Genomic DNA, 18,448 nt, shown 5'->3' on the forward strand with positions numbered 1-18,448 from the left:
AGAATGTCGTCGAGGTAAACCAGAATGAACTTCCCCAACACTTCTCTAAAGACCTCATTAATAAGTTCCTGAAAAACGGCCGGGGCATTACATAACCCAAAGGGCATCACCAGGTACTCGTAATGCCCGTCCGGAGTATTGAAGGCCGTTTTCCATTCGTCACCTTTTCTGATCCGCACAAGATTGTATGCCCCCCTTAAATCCAGTTTCGAGAATATCCTAGCCTCCGTGACCTGTGTGAAAAGGTCATCTATTAAGGGCAACGGGTAGCGATTCTTCACTGTGATCTTATTAAGCCCCCGGTAGTCGATACATGGCCGTGAGTCCCCATCTTTTTTCTTAACAAAAAAAGAACCCTGCCCCGGCGGGTGACCGAGATGGCCGAATGAAGCCCTTGGCTAGGTTCTCACGAATATATTCTCTCATGGCCACTTTCTCGGGTCCCGACAAATTATACAGATGGCCCCGGGGAGGTACACAACCTGAACGGAGATCGATGGGACAGTCGAATGGCCGATGTGGGGGCAGTTTGTCAGCTGCCTTGGGACAAAATACGTCGGCATATTTAGAGTACTGATCTGGCACACCTCCCACCTGAACTTTGGTTTGCCCCAATGTCAATTTTCCCAAACACTGTTGGAAACAATGCGGTGACCAGGAGGTTAACTGCCCCGTGGCCCAGTCTATTTGCGGCGAATGGGTTTGCAACCACGGCATGCCTAGGATAATGGTGGAGGTGGACATGTGTAACACAAAAAAACGTAATAGTTCCCCATGCAGTACCCCTATGGTGACTTTCACCTCCGGAGTCTGTGACAGAGGGCGCTCCCGTTGCAGCGGAGAATCGTCCACTGCCGTGACCTGAATGGGGGGAATCACTGGAATGAGGGGAATACCCAACTTCTGAGCAAATGCAAGATTCATAAAATTAGCCGCTGAGCCGGAATCAATAAATGCTTCAGTGGCTACTGACTTATTCTCCCATGTAATCGTACAGGGGAGAAGCAGTTTTTTCTCTTTAAGGGGTGAAAATTGTGTGCCCAGGGTGTCACCCCCCACTACTCCTAGGCAGACCCGTTTCCTGACCTGTTAGGACAGTTTCGCACCCTATGCCCTGCCTCTGCACAGTATAGGCACAGTTGTTCCGTCATTCTCCTCCTCCGCTCCACCTGGGTCAGTTTTGATCGACCAATTTGCATTGGCTCTGGTGGAGGCAAGGCCGGAGAGGTCGAGACAGGCGGAGTTGTTGTTACTGGGGATGCAACAGCCGGTACTGTGTACGAAGTCACCCTGACCCGGTGACTACTCCTAGCCTGCCTCTGATGGCGTAGCCTGCGATCTACTCGAATGGCTGACGATATGGCCTCGTCAACTGTCTTGGGCTCGGGCACGGTCAACATTAGGTCGGAAACCTCTTCCGACAACCCAGACAGGAAGTAGTCCATGAGGGCAAAATTATCAAATCTCGAGGTGACCGACCACCTACGGAACTCTGCCGCATAATCCTCGACCGACCCTCTGCCTTGCCGTAAGAGTATGAGCTTCCGCTCTGAGGATGCAGCAAGGTCAGGGTCGTCGTAGATTATGGCCATGGCCTTAAAGAATTCTTCCACTGAGGTCAAGGCAGTATCGGTAGTGGGCAGGTTGTATGCCCACGACTGGGAGTCTCCAGTCAACAAAGTTTTAATGAAAATGACCCGTTGGGTCTCAGTCCCCGAGGATCGGGGCCTTAACTCAAAATATGACAGAATGGTCTCAGGATGCTTTACTGTTGGTATGACACAGGACTGATGGTAGCGCTCAACTTTTCTTCTCCTGACCAGCCTTTTTCCAGATGCCCCAAACAATCAGAAAGGGGCTTCATCGGAGAATATGTGTAAGGCTTGGTGGTGTATTTTCCACAGTCAGCATGCAACGCATGAGCTGACGTGGAGGAGGTACACACACTAGCACAAGGAAACAGGCTATCCCTAGTATAGTGGAGGGGAGGACTGACTCCAATAGGAGATTGTGGCGCACAGAGCCGGTGCAGATCCGACAGCCACAAACAATACTTTCGCTATAACGTCTCAGCGCAAAGTAGCGCTGAGCGCATAAACCAGAACTGAGGAGATCAGGACAGGTAGACAGAATGAACGCATGCTAGCTAGCCGCTACTTAGTGCCAGCAAGCGTCCACAACAAGACAGACTGGAATGAAGCAGCCAATGCGTTTACAGCGATGGCGTGCCTCACAAAGACAGGACAGGATAGTCAGGAAATAGCAGGATCAAGATAGATGAATGTAACACAGACAAATATACAATAAGTATGTTTTCCTAGCGTATTACAATTACAGCTATCAATGAAACTATTTGTAACGTCTACAACAAGCAAACTGCAGCGAGTCCCTGTGGAATAGGCCTAGTCAGGTCTATGTTGCCGGTGCACAATCCCTCTGTGGGTCACCACTCCACACACGGTTCAATGTAGTAAATACGAAGGAGGCACTCAATTGGCTTCAAACTTGCGTTTTATCAAATCCCAGTAATACAAGACATGTTTTGGGGCATATCCCCTTCATCAGGTGTACATACATTGAATGGCACACAGTGAATAAATACATACTTCTAACCACCACACCCTAAATTGGACCACCTCCATCTTGTCAGCTGACAAGTCAGCTGATCACTGACATCACACAGTCCAAAGTCTTGTTAACCCCTTAGGGCACTGATCAGAGGCATTACTATATCCGTCTACCTCGGTAAACCTGATTAACAAATCAAATTACTGCATCTTAGGTAAACCTAATACAGACAATACTGCGAAAAACTTCTGTTGCAAATATTTGGACCACAGATCCATCTTACCACCCTCCAACCGACACCCACAACCAATCACGATGGTGTGTGTCCCATTAATACCTGGGGATTGGAGAGAGAGAGAGAAATTAAGTCAGTAACACATAATACAGCATCATAAAAAACATTTCAAGCTGAACATTTCATTCATCCCCTTGGGGTTGATGGACTCCAACTTTCTCATCCACCGGGCCTCCTTCTGTAGGAGAATCCGGTCTCTGTTCCCACCTCTCTGCAGTGGTGGTACGTGGTCCAAAACTAGCCATCTTAACTGTGACACCCTATGTCCGCATTCAAAAAAATGTCGGGCTACTGGGGTGTCACAGCTTTTTTCTCCTGGCTTATAACCACAAATGTCACCCTTATGCTCCTGAATCCTAGATTTTACTATTCTGGTGGTTTTACCCACATAGAACATCCCACAAGGGCATTTCAAGGCATAAACAACAAACATGCTGTTGCATGTATACATTACTATTTGTAACGTCTGACTAACATATGTATATATCGGCAATGAACCGATATATGACATAAGCAGGGATGCTGACTAGGACTGGAGTAATACAGGGAACAGGACTCAGAAGGATTCGCTATCTCTTCGTAGAGATGAACGCAATCCACAAACGGTAACAGAACAGGATTCAGAAGGATTCGTTATCTCTTCGCAGAGATGAACGCAATCCACAAACAGTAACAGAACAGGATTCAGAAGGATTCGTTATCTCTTCGCAGAGATGAACGCAATCCACAAACAGAACCAGGAGCAGGGTAACTAACTCAGCACGGGTGATCACGATACGCGCAACCTACCAAAACGTGCTGGAAAGCTGACTAACTGCACACAGGATATAAACAGTTCGTGTACGTATACATCAGCGACACTGATGTATCAACGTAACACGAATACAAGGAAAATAATAAACGTGCTGGTATGCATATATATTGGCAATGAACCAATATATGATGCAAAGACCAGCAAAGTATCTTTAGAACAAGAAACACGATCGGGGGCTGAAGCAACAGCAAGACAGGCTTAAACTGAAGCTATGAAAACCCGAGGAGTCCTGCAGGAAGCAGATCTTTATACTGAGGTCATCCAATGGGAGCAGACATGCAGATTCCCACACAGGTGAATGATAATCAGTCACAAGCTGACAGCAGGGAAAGGCAGACAAAGCTATGCAGCTTGCATGGAAAGAGATCAGAACTGCCTGAGCTGCAGCACTACTACTTCCAGCAATACCTGTTGCAGCAGCGATCATGACAATATGACTTTGCCCCATTCCTCAGCAGTCCATTCACCATACTTTCTGCAGAAGATCAATCTGTCCCTGATGTTTTTTTGGGAGAGACGCGGCTTCCTTTCTTGACACCAGGCCATCTTCCAAAAGTCTTTGCCTCACTGTGTGTGCAGATGCGCTCACACCTGCCTGCTGCCATTCCTGAGCAACCTCTGCACTGGTTGCACTCCGATCCCGCAGCTGAACCCTCTTTAGGAGATAATCCTGGCGCTTTCTGGGCTTTTTTGGACGCCCTGAAGCCTTCTTAACAAGAATTGAACCTCTTTCCTTGAAGTTCTTGATGATCCTATAAATTGTTGATTTAGGTGCAATCTTAGTAGCCACAATATCCATGCCTGTGAAGCCATTTTTATACAACGCAATGATAGTGATGGGCCGAACCTCCGATTTTAGGTTCGCGAACTTCCGCAGAAGGTTCGGTTCGCGAAAAAGTTCACGAACCGCCATAGACTTCAATGGGGAGGCGAACTTTGAAAACTAGAAAAAATTATGCTGGCCACAAAAGTGATGGAAAAGATGTTTCAAGGGGTCTAACACCTGGAGGGGGGCATGGCGGAGTGCGATACATGCCCAAAGTCCCGGGGAAAAATCTGGATGTGAAGCAAAACAGCGTTTTAAGGGCAGAAATCACATTGAATGCTAAATTGCAGGCCTAACGTGCTTTCAAACATCTTGCATGTGTATACATCAATCAGGGAGTGTAATTAGAGTACTGCTTCACACTTGTATTTGTGGGTGGTGGAGCACTCCTCTAGAAGATCAAGCTTGATGTGCCACGGCGTTTCTGGCAACACTCCAGAATCTTGAGCAGTAGGTAGAGAGATGAAGCCGGCACCATCAATAGTATTAATGCTCTTTTAATGGATGAAAAACATGCTGACAGTCAATATGCGACGTTTCAAGGCCCGCAGCCTCTTTCTCAAGCTAGACTGTGCATGACACAATGTACAATGTATAATCAGCTTTATATACTCACAACATGTATTCAAGGCAGCCAATCTGGTTTGCGCACACAAACAACAACCAATAGGAACAGGTCCTACCTAGTGGACCTGATAGAGAACTCTGTTGCTGCCTACCTGATAGGGACGTTTGAAGTGGTGTCCCTCCCCTCCAACATAACGCCTATCTCCGCAAGAGCAGGATCGCTTCGCATTGCCGGGCTGTTGCGCGGAAGTCCGTTCCCATAGGCCACGCCCCCGGCGGACCACATGGGGAACCTGCCGCACTACGTAGAGGAGAAGGCGGCGGCATGCCGCCCACTCCCCTTCTGCCCGGCAACTTGTGACGCGAGCGGGAAAACCCGCTCATTCGTCACAGGAATGTAAATAAGGAAGCGCGCTGTCTGCTCCTGACAGAGAGCAAAGCGTGGGTCCGTGACCTAGCAACGGACCTCTTGCGTGCTGTGCCATATATTACAATACATATAAATGGTGCTATCTATCCTTCGAGGCAAACAACAGACCCATTAGTATATATAGTGACCCACATTAAGGGCAACTTCCTACTTATAGATTATGGTGTCAGTAATTGAATGTCAGGACTATAGAAAGGGGATACGGTAAACGCAGGAGACCAGGAGGAAAAAAGGGAGGAAAAAACGGGAGGAAAAAGGAAGACAAACAGACACTAAAAGTCATCATGAGGAGGAAAGAGAGAGAGAGGAGGACATACGCCGGGCAGGATACCCACCGCTTCTATACAACTAAAAATAGATACAATAATAATAATGATAATAATAATTAATAGAGGAGGCTGGACAGCATGGAACGGGGGAACCATCAAATAAAGGGTACAAGATCTAATTGTAAGGCTTGGTGGTGTATTCTCCACAGTCAGCATGCAACGCATGAGCTGGCGTGGAGGAGGTACACACACTAGCACCAGGAAACAGGCTATCCCTAGTATAGTGGAGGGGAGGACTGACTCCAATAGGAGATTGTGGCGCACAGAGCCGGTGCAGATCCGACAGCCACAAACAATGCTTTCGCTATAACGTCTCAGCGCAAAGTAGCGCTGAGCGCATAAACCAGAACTGAGGAGATCAGGACAGGTAGTCAGAATGAACGCTTGCTAGCTAGCGGCTACTTAGCGACAGCAAGCGTCCAAAACCAGACAGACTGGAATGAGGCAGCCAATGCGATGCGGCGATGGCGTGCCTCACAAAGACAGGACAGGATAGTCAGAAAATAGCAGGATTGAGATAGAAGAACGTAACACAGATAAATATACAATAAGTATGTTTTCCTAGCGTATTACAATTACAGCTATCAATGAAACTATTTGTTACGTCTGACTAACATATGTATATATCGGCAATGAACCGATATATGACATAAGCAGGAACGCTGACTAGGAATGGAGTAACACAGGGAACAGGACTCAGAAGGATTCGCTATCTCTTCGCAGAGATGAACGCAATCCACAAACGGTAACAGGACAGGATTCAGAAGGATTCGTTATCTCTTCGCAGAGATGAACGCAATCCACAAACAGAACCAGGAGCAGGGTAACTACCTCAGCACGGGTGGTCACGGTACGCGCAACCTACCAAAACGTGCTGGAAAGCTGACTAACTGCACACAGGATATAAACAGTTCGTGTACGTATACATCAGCGACACTGATGTATCACGTAACACAAATACAAGGAAAATAATAAACGTGCTGGTATGCATATATATTGGCAATGAACCAATATATGATGCAAAGACCAGCAAAGTATCTTTATAACAAGAAACACGATCGGGGGCTAAAGCGACAGCAAGACAGGCTTAGGCTGAAGCTATGAAAACCCAAGGAAACCCTGCAGGAAGCAGATCTTTATACTGAGGTCATCCAATGGGAGCAGACATGCAGATTCCCACACAGGTGAATGATAATCAGTCACAAGCTGACAGCAGGGAAAGACAGACAAAGCTATGCAACTTGCATGGAAATAGATCAGAACTGCCTGAGCTGCAGCACTACTTCCAGCAATAGCTGCTGCAGCAGCGATCATTACAGTACCCCCGCCTTTAAAAGTGGATTCCAGACGCTTTTCAAAACTGAAATTTCCAACAAAACAGTCTGACTGATAATTCATGATGACCGGGACAGCCCGGCAAGACCGAATTCCAGAATCAGTCCCCACAAGACTGGACCCATCAGAACCAGAACCTACAGAACCATGCCCATCAGTACTACAAGCCCCAGTGTGACACCCATCAGAACCATGATTTCCAGAAGAAAGCCCTCCGAAACTCCCTGAGCGATACCCACCGCCTTCCAGGAACCGTTCAGAAACGCCAAAGCCTTTGCAATGCCCACCGGTACTGTCTTTACCAACACAAAACCCACTGTTGAACCAGTCCAAGGCACCAGGACAAGTTTTCTCAGAGACCTCCCAGAACACCTTGAAGCTCCAAAGAGATCCCCATAGGTCAGAATGCCCTTTAGGCTCACATGGAGAACTATCAAGAACCCCTATGGAACCTAGGGCAATTCCCGAGTCAGGGCCACAAGGACAAACATCAATATCAGGGCTTTCAGGGACCAGAACCATCTCTGGGCATGCAGGCAGACTGGCAACATCAGAACATGTTCCCACTAAGGAAGCATCAGAGCACGCTAACACCTTAAACACACTTTGGCATTCTGGCACACAAAGAACATCTGGGCACACTGGCACAAGAGAAACCTCTGGGCATGTCAAGGAACTGTGAGCCTCAGGGTCAGCCAAGACAGGACCAAAACCAGGACTGGCCAAAAAAAAATCATCATGACTAGACTTCGCAACTACTGGATTTTTACACGAGAATGCAGGATCAGACTTAGATGTCGCTGATTCCAGCAAAGTCAGAAACAAATCAGATTCAGGGGCACTAACAAGACAGGACAAATCTTCTGATGTATGCACTGAACCAGATAGGGACTCCACAACTACCTCTGGACTGGACAGAGACTCATCTAATACACTGGATTGGAGCTCATGAGGCGCTGCAGAACAAGTCAGCATTGCAGCAGCCCCCACTGGACTAGGCAAAACTGAGGAATTCCCTGGACAGGAAGGGGACTCTGGAACCTCTGCCACAGCGGCCAGAGAACCAGAATCTTTCAGGATACAGGGCTGGGTTTCAGGAACACACATCAGACCGGACTGAAATTCTGAGATTTCCATTATTTTGACCAGAGAATCAGAATTATCCATGTTACAGGGCAAGACTTCTGAAACATTCAGAGGACAGGGCTGGAGTTCCTCGGCTGTTACAACACTGGAGAGGGACTCAACAACATTGGTTAAATCAGACTGTGTACAGGACAAGGTATCTGACACACTTGCTGACAAGGACAATATTTCAATGGCTTCTGCTTTGCTGGGCAGAAATTCATCAAGTTTTATTAGAGCAGACTGTAATTCCAAAACAGCTGCTAGACAAGTGAATATTACTGCAACACCAACTGAGGTAAGCAGTGCTTCAGCCTCCTCTGCTAGAGGGTTTAAAGTATCCAAAGTACTGGGTGAAGCATAAGACTCTGCGACCACAGCTTCACTGGACAGGATCACTGAACAGTCCATATTGCAGGGCAAAACCATGGAAGCACCTGCTGGACAGCATAATGATTCTGTGACCTGAGTTTCATTGGAGAGATCTACTGCACAATTCATGGTACAGGGCAAATTTATTGGAAAATTTTCTGAACAAGGTAATAATTCTGCGATTTCAGGTTCACATAGCAGATGCTCTGAGCTATTCACGAAACTAGAGCGAGGTGTAGAAACAGGAAGATCAAGACACAATGTTTGCGCATCTGCTGGATCAGACAGGAGTTGAACTTTATTAACACAGGTAATTTCTGCAGAAGTGTTTGCAGAGACAGGCAAGATTTTTCTGGTGTCTGTTTCACTAAACAAAGAGTCATGAGTACTGGCTAGGCTGGACTCGGAAGTCAGCAGGACCTCTGGCTTCTCTGCTGAGAAATTTGCGCAGGGCAAGGTTAAGAATGTATCAGTGGCTTCTGTTTTACTGGGAAGTAACACTGAGTTATCCATGGTACAGGGTGGAATTGCAGGAACTTCAATTTCACACAAAAAGAGCTCCGAATCACCTGCTGAATCAGCCAAAGGTGCTGAAGCAGGCGGGTCAGAACGCCAAATTTGCGAATTCGGAGTCACATAAAAATCATCCAAAATCAGTTCCCACACATCAATCAAGGGAGCCACACAGTCATACCTACACACACCAGCCTCTATTAGGTTATAGGCTGACTTAATGCATGCGTTCAATACCATTTCACTTTTTGCACTGTAAAATTGACAAAATGAACTTGAATCATTCTTCCATTCACAGACCAGGGCTTCCATCTCTCCCCTCTCGAATGGAGGATCCCATGCATACTTAACAGCGAAACATTCCGGCTGATCACAGTCTGCAGATATGATTGTGGCAGGCACATGTATAGGGTTAATTAGCAGGTGATTGGCAGATTCCTTATTCCTAAGAAGCTCCAATACCTGTAGCAAGTGTTGAACTGTAGTGTATGCAAACTTTCCTTGCTTTACAAATAAGTTGATTTGTTCAATACTCTGTAATATCTCCTCATAATCATACTCAGATAATTCTTTTAAACACAAATCTTTATTTTCCCTAGCCAGGGAGGAAAGTTCATTAGTAGTTTCATAAGTCCATTTAACTCCCCTGAAAGACAATTGCATTTCATTATCTGTTAATGGCAGAATCTCATTATAGGTCTTATGCTACGTACACACATGCGACAACGATCGTTCGTTGTTAACGACGAACGATCTTTTAATTGATGAAAGAACGACCGAAGTAAAGTTAGTTCTAAAAAGTGTGTAACGATCACATCGTTAGAACGAACGTTACACCACGTAAAAGCACTTAATGCGCCTGCGCATAAAATTGTAAAATTCCATGGAGAAAAAGTGAAATGCGCATGTCCAGCCTGGTACGAACGATCGTTTCCAACGATGTACTACTTTTGCAAACGATCGTCGTTGGGAAAAATCCGCCGAGACAGAACTTTCTTTTGTAGCGATTTGCCTCGTTCGTCGTTAGACTTAATAGTCGGTGGTTCGTTTTTTGTAACGATCGTCGTTGGTAAAGATCGGGGAACGATCGTTACAAACGACTATAGTCGCATGTGTGTACGCACCTTCAGTCGCTAAGGATAACGATTATGCAGATTGGACACGTTTCTTAGAACGTTTGCGTTTTGCCTTTGACCTTGCGGTTTTTGGTGATTTATTCAAAGCTGCAGGAAAATTATCAGTAACACTTTCTGCTTGCTGCTCATTCTTGCAAGCAATTGAAGGAGCAGCTGATTGGCCTGCTGCCAGGAGTTCATTAAGAGGAAAAGGCAATGGATCTATGCGCAACCAGTTATGGATCACAAACGCTAGAAATTCCAGCGGTCTATCTTTCAAATCGGAATGATTGAGAACATCAAATGCCCACTGGAATAATTCCCCTTTAAACAAAATATAACTTAGTTGGAGTGCCCAGGTTGAAACAGGAGTCGCTTGGAGATCAGGATTGGTCAGGAACCTGGCACATTCAGAGAAAAACTCATTTTCTGTTTCAGAGCTAAGTTCTTCAAATTTCTTAAAGGAACAGGAACCATAATTAACAGTGTCATACTTTCTGGGAATCCCCCCCACAATGGGGATTGGTAATGGGGTTTTCATAATGTAAGGCTTGGTGGTGTATTCTCCACAGTCAGCATGCAACGCATGAGCTGGCGTGGAGGAGGTACACACACTAGCACCAGGAAACAGGCTATCCCTAGTATAGTGGAGGGGAGGACTGACTCCAATAGGAGATTGTGGCGCACAGAGCCAGTGCAGATCTGACAGCCACAAACAATGCTTTCGTTATAACGTCTCAGCGCAAAGTAGCGCTGAGCGCATAAACCAGAACTGAGGAGATCAGGACAGGTAGTCAGAATGAACGCTTGCTAGCTAGCGGCTACTTAGCGACAGCAAGCGTCCAAAACCAGACAGACTGGAATGAGGCAGCCAATGCGATGCGGCGATGGCGTGCCTCACAAAGACAGGACAGGATAGTCAGAAAATAGCAGGATTGAGATAGAAGAACGTAACACAGATAAATATACAATAAGTATGTTTTCCTAGCGTATTACAATTACAGCTATCAATGAAACTATTTGTTACGTCTGACTAACATATGTATATATCGGCAATGAACCGATATATGACATAAGCAGGAACGCTGACTAGGAATGGAGTAACACAGGGAACAGGACTCAGAAGGATTCGCTATCTCTTCGCAGAGATGAACGCAATCCACAAACAGTAACAGAACAGGATTCAGAAGGATTCGTTATCTCTTCGCAGAGATGAACGCAATCCACAAACGGTAACAGGACAGGATTCAGAAGGATTCGTTATCTCTTCGCAGAGATGAACGCAATCCACAAACAGAACCAGGAGCAGGGTAACTACCTCAGCACGGGTGGTCACGGTACGCGCAACCTACCAAAACGTGCTGGAAAGCTGACTAACTGCACACAGGATATAAACAGTTCGTGTACGTATACATCAGCGACACTGATGTATCACGTAACACAAATACAAGGAAAATAATAAACGTGCTGGTATGCATATATATTGGCAATGAACCAATATATGATGCAAAGACCAGCAAAGTATCTTTATAACAAGAAACACGATCGGGGGCTAAAGCGACAGCAAGACAGGCTTAGGCTGAAGCTATGAAAACCCAAGGAAACCCTGCAGGAAGCAGATCTTTATACTGAGGTCATCCAATGGGAGCAGACATGCAGATTCCCACACAGGTGAATGATAATCAGTCACAAGCTGACAGCAGGGAAAGACAGACAAAGCTATGCAACTTGCATGGAAATAGATCAGAACTGCCTGAGCTGCAGCACTACTTCCAGCAATAGCTGCTGCAGCAGCGATCATTACACTAATTCTCTATTTAAACCCCTCGGTTCCATGGTGTCCAGTCTCTTGATCCAATGGGCCTCCCTCCATAGCAGCCTCCTCTCCCTATCTCCCCCCCTCCTCAACGGCAGAACCTGCTCTATAATTTGGAATTTAAGTTGGCTAACGTGATGATTTGCTGCCACAAAGTGGTAGGGGACAGCCTGATCAACCAGTTTTTCTCTTATAGCATACTTATGTGAAGATAACCTTTTCCAGTGGCTGGAATAGACTCTGTCTTTGCACCTATAGCAAAATATCTGGAGAAAATACTGAGTCCTTTTGTAGTAGCCTTAAAATCCTATTTGAGAGACACTCAGATGTTTCTTAACATTCTACGTAACACCCCCCCATTGGAGGGTCCATTTCTGCTTGTCACACTTGATGTGGAGAGCCTCTATACCTCCATCCCACACGATGGGGGTATAGAGGCTGTTCGTTATGTGTTGGAGACTTCCTCTGATTTTTCTAAACAGCAAGTTGATTTTGTTTGTAGACTATTAGAAATTGTCTTAACCTTTAACTATTTTCGTTTTGAACACAGGTACTATTTACAGAGGAAAGGCACGGCGATGGGGTCGAGTGTGGCCCCGCCCTACGCTAACATCTTCATGGGAGTATACGAAGATATGTATGTATACACTAACATTCTCTTTCAGACACATGCTAAAATGTGGTATCGCTATATCGATGATGTTTTTTGCGTGTGGGCGGGGCCACACTCGACCCTTGAAGCCTTTATAGCTGAGCTAATGGTGAGATGTATTGACATACGTCTAACAATCCATTGTTCTGAACAAGAAATTAATTTTTTGGACACACTAGTACAGCGACAGGGAGACAGACTAGTGACGGACATTTATATCAAACCTACTGACGTTAACTCACTCCTACATTACGGGAGTTTCCACCCCGATATGACCAGGAAAGCCATACCCATTGGACAACTACGACGGGTACAGATGATAGTTGACGACGAGATGACCAGACAGCAGAGGATATCACAGATGACTGGTAGATTTCTTAATCGCGGTTATCCCACTGAGGTTTTACAAACAGCACATGACAGACTATATCAAGGTTTGGAGGGGAGACGTAGACGAAACAGAAATACAGGGGACCGCGTCCCCTTTGTCACGAGATACAGTACACAGAGTGAGGATATCTCCAAAATTATTAGGAGACATTGGTATCTTTTGACCGATAGTTTCCCAGAAATACCCTTTTTTCAGCGTCCTCCATTGGTGTCTTACAAAAGAGCACCAAATTTAAGAGACCGTTTGGTCCATGCAGACATGGGACACGCTGAAGGGGGCAGATCTGATTCAATTAGAAAGGGAACTTTCCCATGCCTCAACTGTGTGCACTGTAGCTCGGTGACTAGGGGAGAATTTATTAGCCACCCACATACGGGAAGACAATTTAGGATCAATGGCTACTTTACTTGTGATACCGCATATGTGGTCTATATTCTGAAGTGTCCTTGTGGACTATTATACGTTGGGCAGACCACGCAAAAATTGAAGAAAAGGTTATCTTCACATAAGTATGCTATAAGAGAAAAACTGGTTGATCAGGCTGTCCCCTACCACTTTGTGGCAGCAAATCATCACGTTAGCCAACTTAAATTCCAAATTATAGAGCAGGTTCTGCCGTTGAGGAGGGGGGGGAGATAGGGAGAGGAGGCTGCTATGGAGGGAGGCCCATTGGATCAAGAGACTGGACACCATGGAACCGAGGGGTTTAAATAGAGAATTAGATCTTGTACCCTTTATTTGATGGTTCCCCCGTTCCATGCTGTCCAGCCTCCTCTATTAATTATTATTATCATTATTATTATTGTATCTATTTTTAGTTGTATAGAAGCGGTGGGTATCCTGCCCGGCGTCCTGCCCGGCGTATGTCCTCCTCTCTCTCTCTTTCCTCCTCATGATGACTTTTAGTGTCTGTTTGTCTTCCTTTTTCCTCCCGTTTTTTCCTCCCTTTTTTCCTCCTGGTCTCCTGCGTTTACCGTATCCCCTTTCTATAGTCCTGACATTCAATTACTGACACCATAATCTATAAGTAGGAAGTTGCCCTTAATGTGGGTCACTATATATACTAATGGGTCTGTTGTTTGCCTCGATGGATAGATAGCACCATTTATATGTATTGTAATATATGGCACAGCACGCAAGAGGTCCGTTGCTAGGTCACGGACCCACGCTTTGCTCTCTGTCAGGAGCAGACAGCGCGCTTCCTTATTTACATTCCTGTGACGAATGAGCGGGTTTTCCCGCTCGCGTCACAAGTTGCCGGGCAGAAGGGGAGTGGGCGGCATGCCGCCGCCTTCTCCTCTACGTAGTGCGGCAGGTTCCCCATGTGGTCCGCCGGGGGCGTGGCCTATGGGAACGGACTTCTGCGCAACAGCCCGGCAATGCGAAGCGATCCTGCTCTTGCGGAGATAGGCGTTATGTTGGAGGGGAGGGACACCACTTCAAACGTCCCTATCAGGTAGGCAGCAACAGAGTTCTCTATCAGGTCCACTAGGTAGGACCTGTTCCTATTGGTTGTTGTTTGTGTGCGCAAACCAGATTGGCTGCCTTGAATACATGTTGTGAGTATATAAAGCTGATTGTACATTGTACATTGTGTCATGCACAGTCTAGCTTGAGAAAGAGGCTGCGGGCCTTGAAACGTCGCATATTGACTGTCAGCATGTTTTTCATCCATTAAAAGAGCATTAATACTATTGATGGTGCCGGCTTCATCTCTCTACCTAGTACTGCTTCACACTGACACACCAAACTCACTGTGTAACGCACCGCAAGTTACCAGCTGGTTGTGTAGTGACGGCCATGCTGGACTACTGCGCAACATGGCGAGATTGCTCATCCTCACTCAGTGATGTCAGGTAATGTGTGACTGCCTTATCAACTTTCCATGGCATTGTTAAAAAGCTTACGTTTTGTTTTTAAATTACATTTTCTACTTGCTGTGTACTTGTTCAGTACCGCTACAATGAGAATCCTATGGAGGCGGGCAAGTTTGCCATTGTGACCCCGGATAATGGCCAGGGAATGAGGGTTTGAATCCGGTGTGGAGCCTGAGAAACGGTTACCACTACACATCCAAGGAGGGCAGCAGGCAGGCATGGCCGCCCCGAGGTAGTGACCAAAAACAACAATTCAGGACTCAGGAGGACTTTTGAGGCCCTAATTGTAATGAATCAACTTTAAATCCTTTAACGTGAATCCGTTATGGAGGGCAAGTCTGATGGTGCCTTCACTGCGATTCACCAGGTTGGTCTCCGGCGAGAATCTGTTATGGAGGTCAAGTCTGCCATCATGACCACTGACCATGGCTAATGGCAGGGGAACCCTTCCTGGTATGATTCCGGTTCGGAGTTGTAGCCTAACAAACGGCTCCCACCACACATCCAGGCAAGGAGGGCAGCAGGCAGGCATGCCCGCCCAGAGGTAGTGACCAAAAATAACAATACAGGATTCAGGAGGACTTTTTGAGGCCCTAATTGTAATGAATCAACTTTAAATCCTTTAACGGGAATCCGTTATGGAGGGCAAGTCTGCCATCCATTCAAGTGCAAGTTATGCACTGACTGCCAGCCAGGTATAATACAATGTGCAGTCACAGATGCAGTGAAAGGTATGCAGTGACTGCAAACAGCCGTTTGTGTAGTGACGGCCGTGCTGGACTGGTGCGCACCGTGACGAGAGTGCAGGTGATTGTGGCTTTTCAGCCCATATGGTCGCCCAGCTGATGTAGCTGAATGACAGAACAGTGACTGTCCAGCTGATCAAATTTGGTCTGACCACAATGAAACAACGACCTTATTATCTTTGGTGTGCCACCCCCACCCGAGACACTCATATAGCCGGCGGTCATTGCTTCATTGTGATACGCAAGCCCCTTCACCGCGGCAAGGTAATGATCACGAAGGGGGATGGGCACATGTACATGCCTTTTGTTTTTTGTTGCAGCCGCCTGCAGTGCAGCCAGAAAAATTAGGCAGGCATGTGCACGCCCCAAAAAAATTAGTATAGCGGCCGCTGCTAGTAGCGGCCTTAAAAATGTAGGAATCTGCCTAGAATCATGGACCCTGTTGGTGGTGGTGGCCTGCAGGCAAAGATGCTGTGTGTGGGGACTGACTTAGTCTTCGGTCGTGCAGTAGCCTTCAGGGATCCATGCCTCATTCATTTTGATAAAGGTCAGGTACTGAACACTGTCATGACTTAGGCGACTTCTCTTCTCAGTGACAATGCCTCCAGCTGCACTGAAGGTCCTTTCTGACAGGACGCTTGTGGCAGGGCAAGAGAGAAGTTGGATGGCAAATTGGTACAGCTCTGGCCACAGGTCAAGCATGCGCAACCAGTAGAGCAAGGGTTCTTCGTCGCTGGCTGCTCGCAGTCGCAGTGTGTACATCCACACTAAGGGCCCTTTTCCACTAGCAATCGCAATCACAAACGCCAGCAATTGCGATTTTTCATTAATTCTGTTATGCGATTGCGATTTGTGATTTTCATTTGCAATGCATTATCATTGTAAAAATCGCTCCAGCAAGCGATTGCGATTTGCGATTAGCGATTTCCAAATCGAATCACTGTAGTGGAAAATACTTCTCGTGATTTCTATGATAAAGTAACAACTCTAGCGATTTAAAAATCACTAGCGATTTGCGATTTTGCGATTCAGCAATCACAATCGCGCTAGTGGAAAAGGGCCCTTAAGGCCAGGTAGGCGGCTACCTGCCGGTCCAGGCGTTGGTGGAGGGTGGATCCCGAAGGGCTACTGCAAGGCGTTGGACTAAAGAATGTCTGCATGTCCGACATCACCCCGAGATCGCTGGAGCGTCCTGTCCTTGCCTGCGTGGACTAGGGAGGAGGAGGAGGATTACTGCCAGTGGTACCTTTATTGCGTTGTGCGGTCACATCACCCTTAAATGCAATGTAAAGCATCATTGACAGCTTGTTCTGCAAGTGCTGCATCCTTTCCGCCTTGTGTTGAGTTGGTAACAGGTCTGCCACTTTGTGCCTGTACCGAGGGTCTAGTAGCGTGGCCACCCAGTACAGGTCATTCCCCTTGAGTTTTGTGATACGGGGGTCCCTCAACAGGCTGGACAACATGAAAGAGGCCATCTGCACAAAGTCGGATCCAGACGTACTCTCCATCTCCTCTTGCTCTTCCACAGTGACATCACGCAACTACTCTTCCTCCCCCCAGCCACGAACAATACCACAGGAACGTGGAGCAGCAGAAGCCCCCTGTGACGTCTGCTGTGGTTGTTCTTCTGCCGCCGCCGCCTCTTCCTCCTCCACAGAAACACCTTCCTCATAATCGTCATCCGAGTCTGACTCCTCTCCTTCCCCACACGACTCCTCTTCTTCCTCCTCCTCCCCCCTCTGTGGTGCCGCAGGTGTCGAGGAAACAAGTGGTTCAGATGGAAATCGCTCCCACGACTCCTCCTGCCGTATCTGTTCCTGTTCCCGCTCCTCCACAGCTTCATCCACCACTCTACGCATGGCATGCTCCAGGAAGTAAGCGTAGGGGATGAAGTCGCTGATGGTGCCTTCAGCGCGACGCACCAGCAGCCACGTACTCCCTGCTTGCTGTCGTCGGTTACCAGGTTGACCCAATGGGCTGTGTAGGTAATGTAGCGGCCCTGCCCGTGCTTGGCAGACCAGGCATCCGTGGTCAGGTGGACCCTTGACCCAACGCTCTTCGCAATAGATGACACCACTTGCCTCTGAACTGCACGGTACAGTTTGGGTATGGCCTTTCGTGAAAAATAAGTGCGGCCTGGTATCTTCCACTGCGGTGTCCCAATGGCCACAAATTTACGGAAAGCCTCTGACTCCACCAGCTTGTATGGTAATAGCTGGCGAGCTAATAATTCCGCCACACCAGCTGTCAGACGCCGGGCAAGAGGGTGACTGGCCGAAATTGGCTTCTTCCGCTCAAAGACTTCCTTCACGGACACCTGGCTACTGCTGTGGGCAGAGGAGCAGGAACCGCTCAAGGGCAGAGGCGGTGTAAAGGAGGGTGGCTGTGAAGGTTCAAGGGAGAAAGCGGATGAAGACGATGCACCTGAAGGAGGAAGAGGAGAAGGAGGGTGGCTTGTCTTTTGAGGGGTGCTGCTTTTCCTCAGGTGTTCCCATAGCTGTTTGTGCCTTTTCTCCAGGTGCCTTCGTAAGGCACTTGTCCCTACGTGAGTGTTGGCCTTTCCACGGCTCAATTTTTGGAGGCAGAGAGAACAGATGGCTTTGCTCCTATCTGAGGCACACACGTTAAAATATTTACAAACCGCTGAGCCCCCCTGGGGTGATGGCACTACGGTGGC

The sequence above is a fragment of the Hyperolius riggenbachi genome, chromosome 7 (genome assembly GCF_040937935.1).
Source record: "Hyperolius riggenbachi isolate aHypRig1 chromosome 7, aHypRig1.pri, whole genome shotgun sequence".
NCBI classification, from domain to species: domain Eukaryota; kingdom Metazoa; phylum Chordata; class Amphibia; order Anura; family Hyperoliidae; genus Hyperolius; species Hyperolius riggenbachi.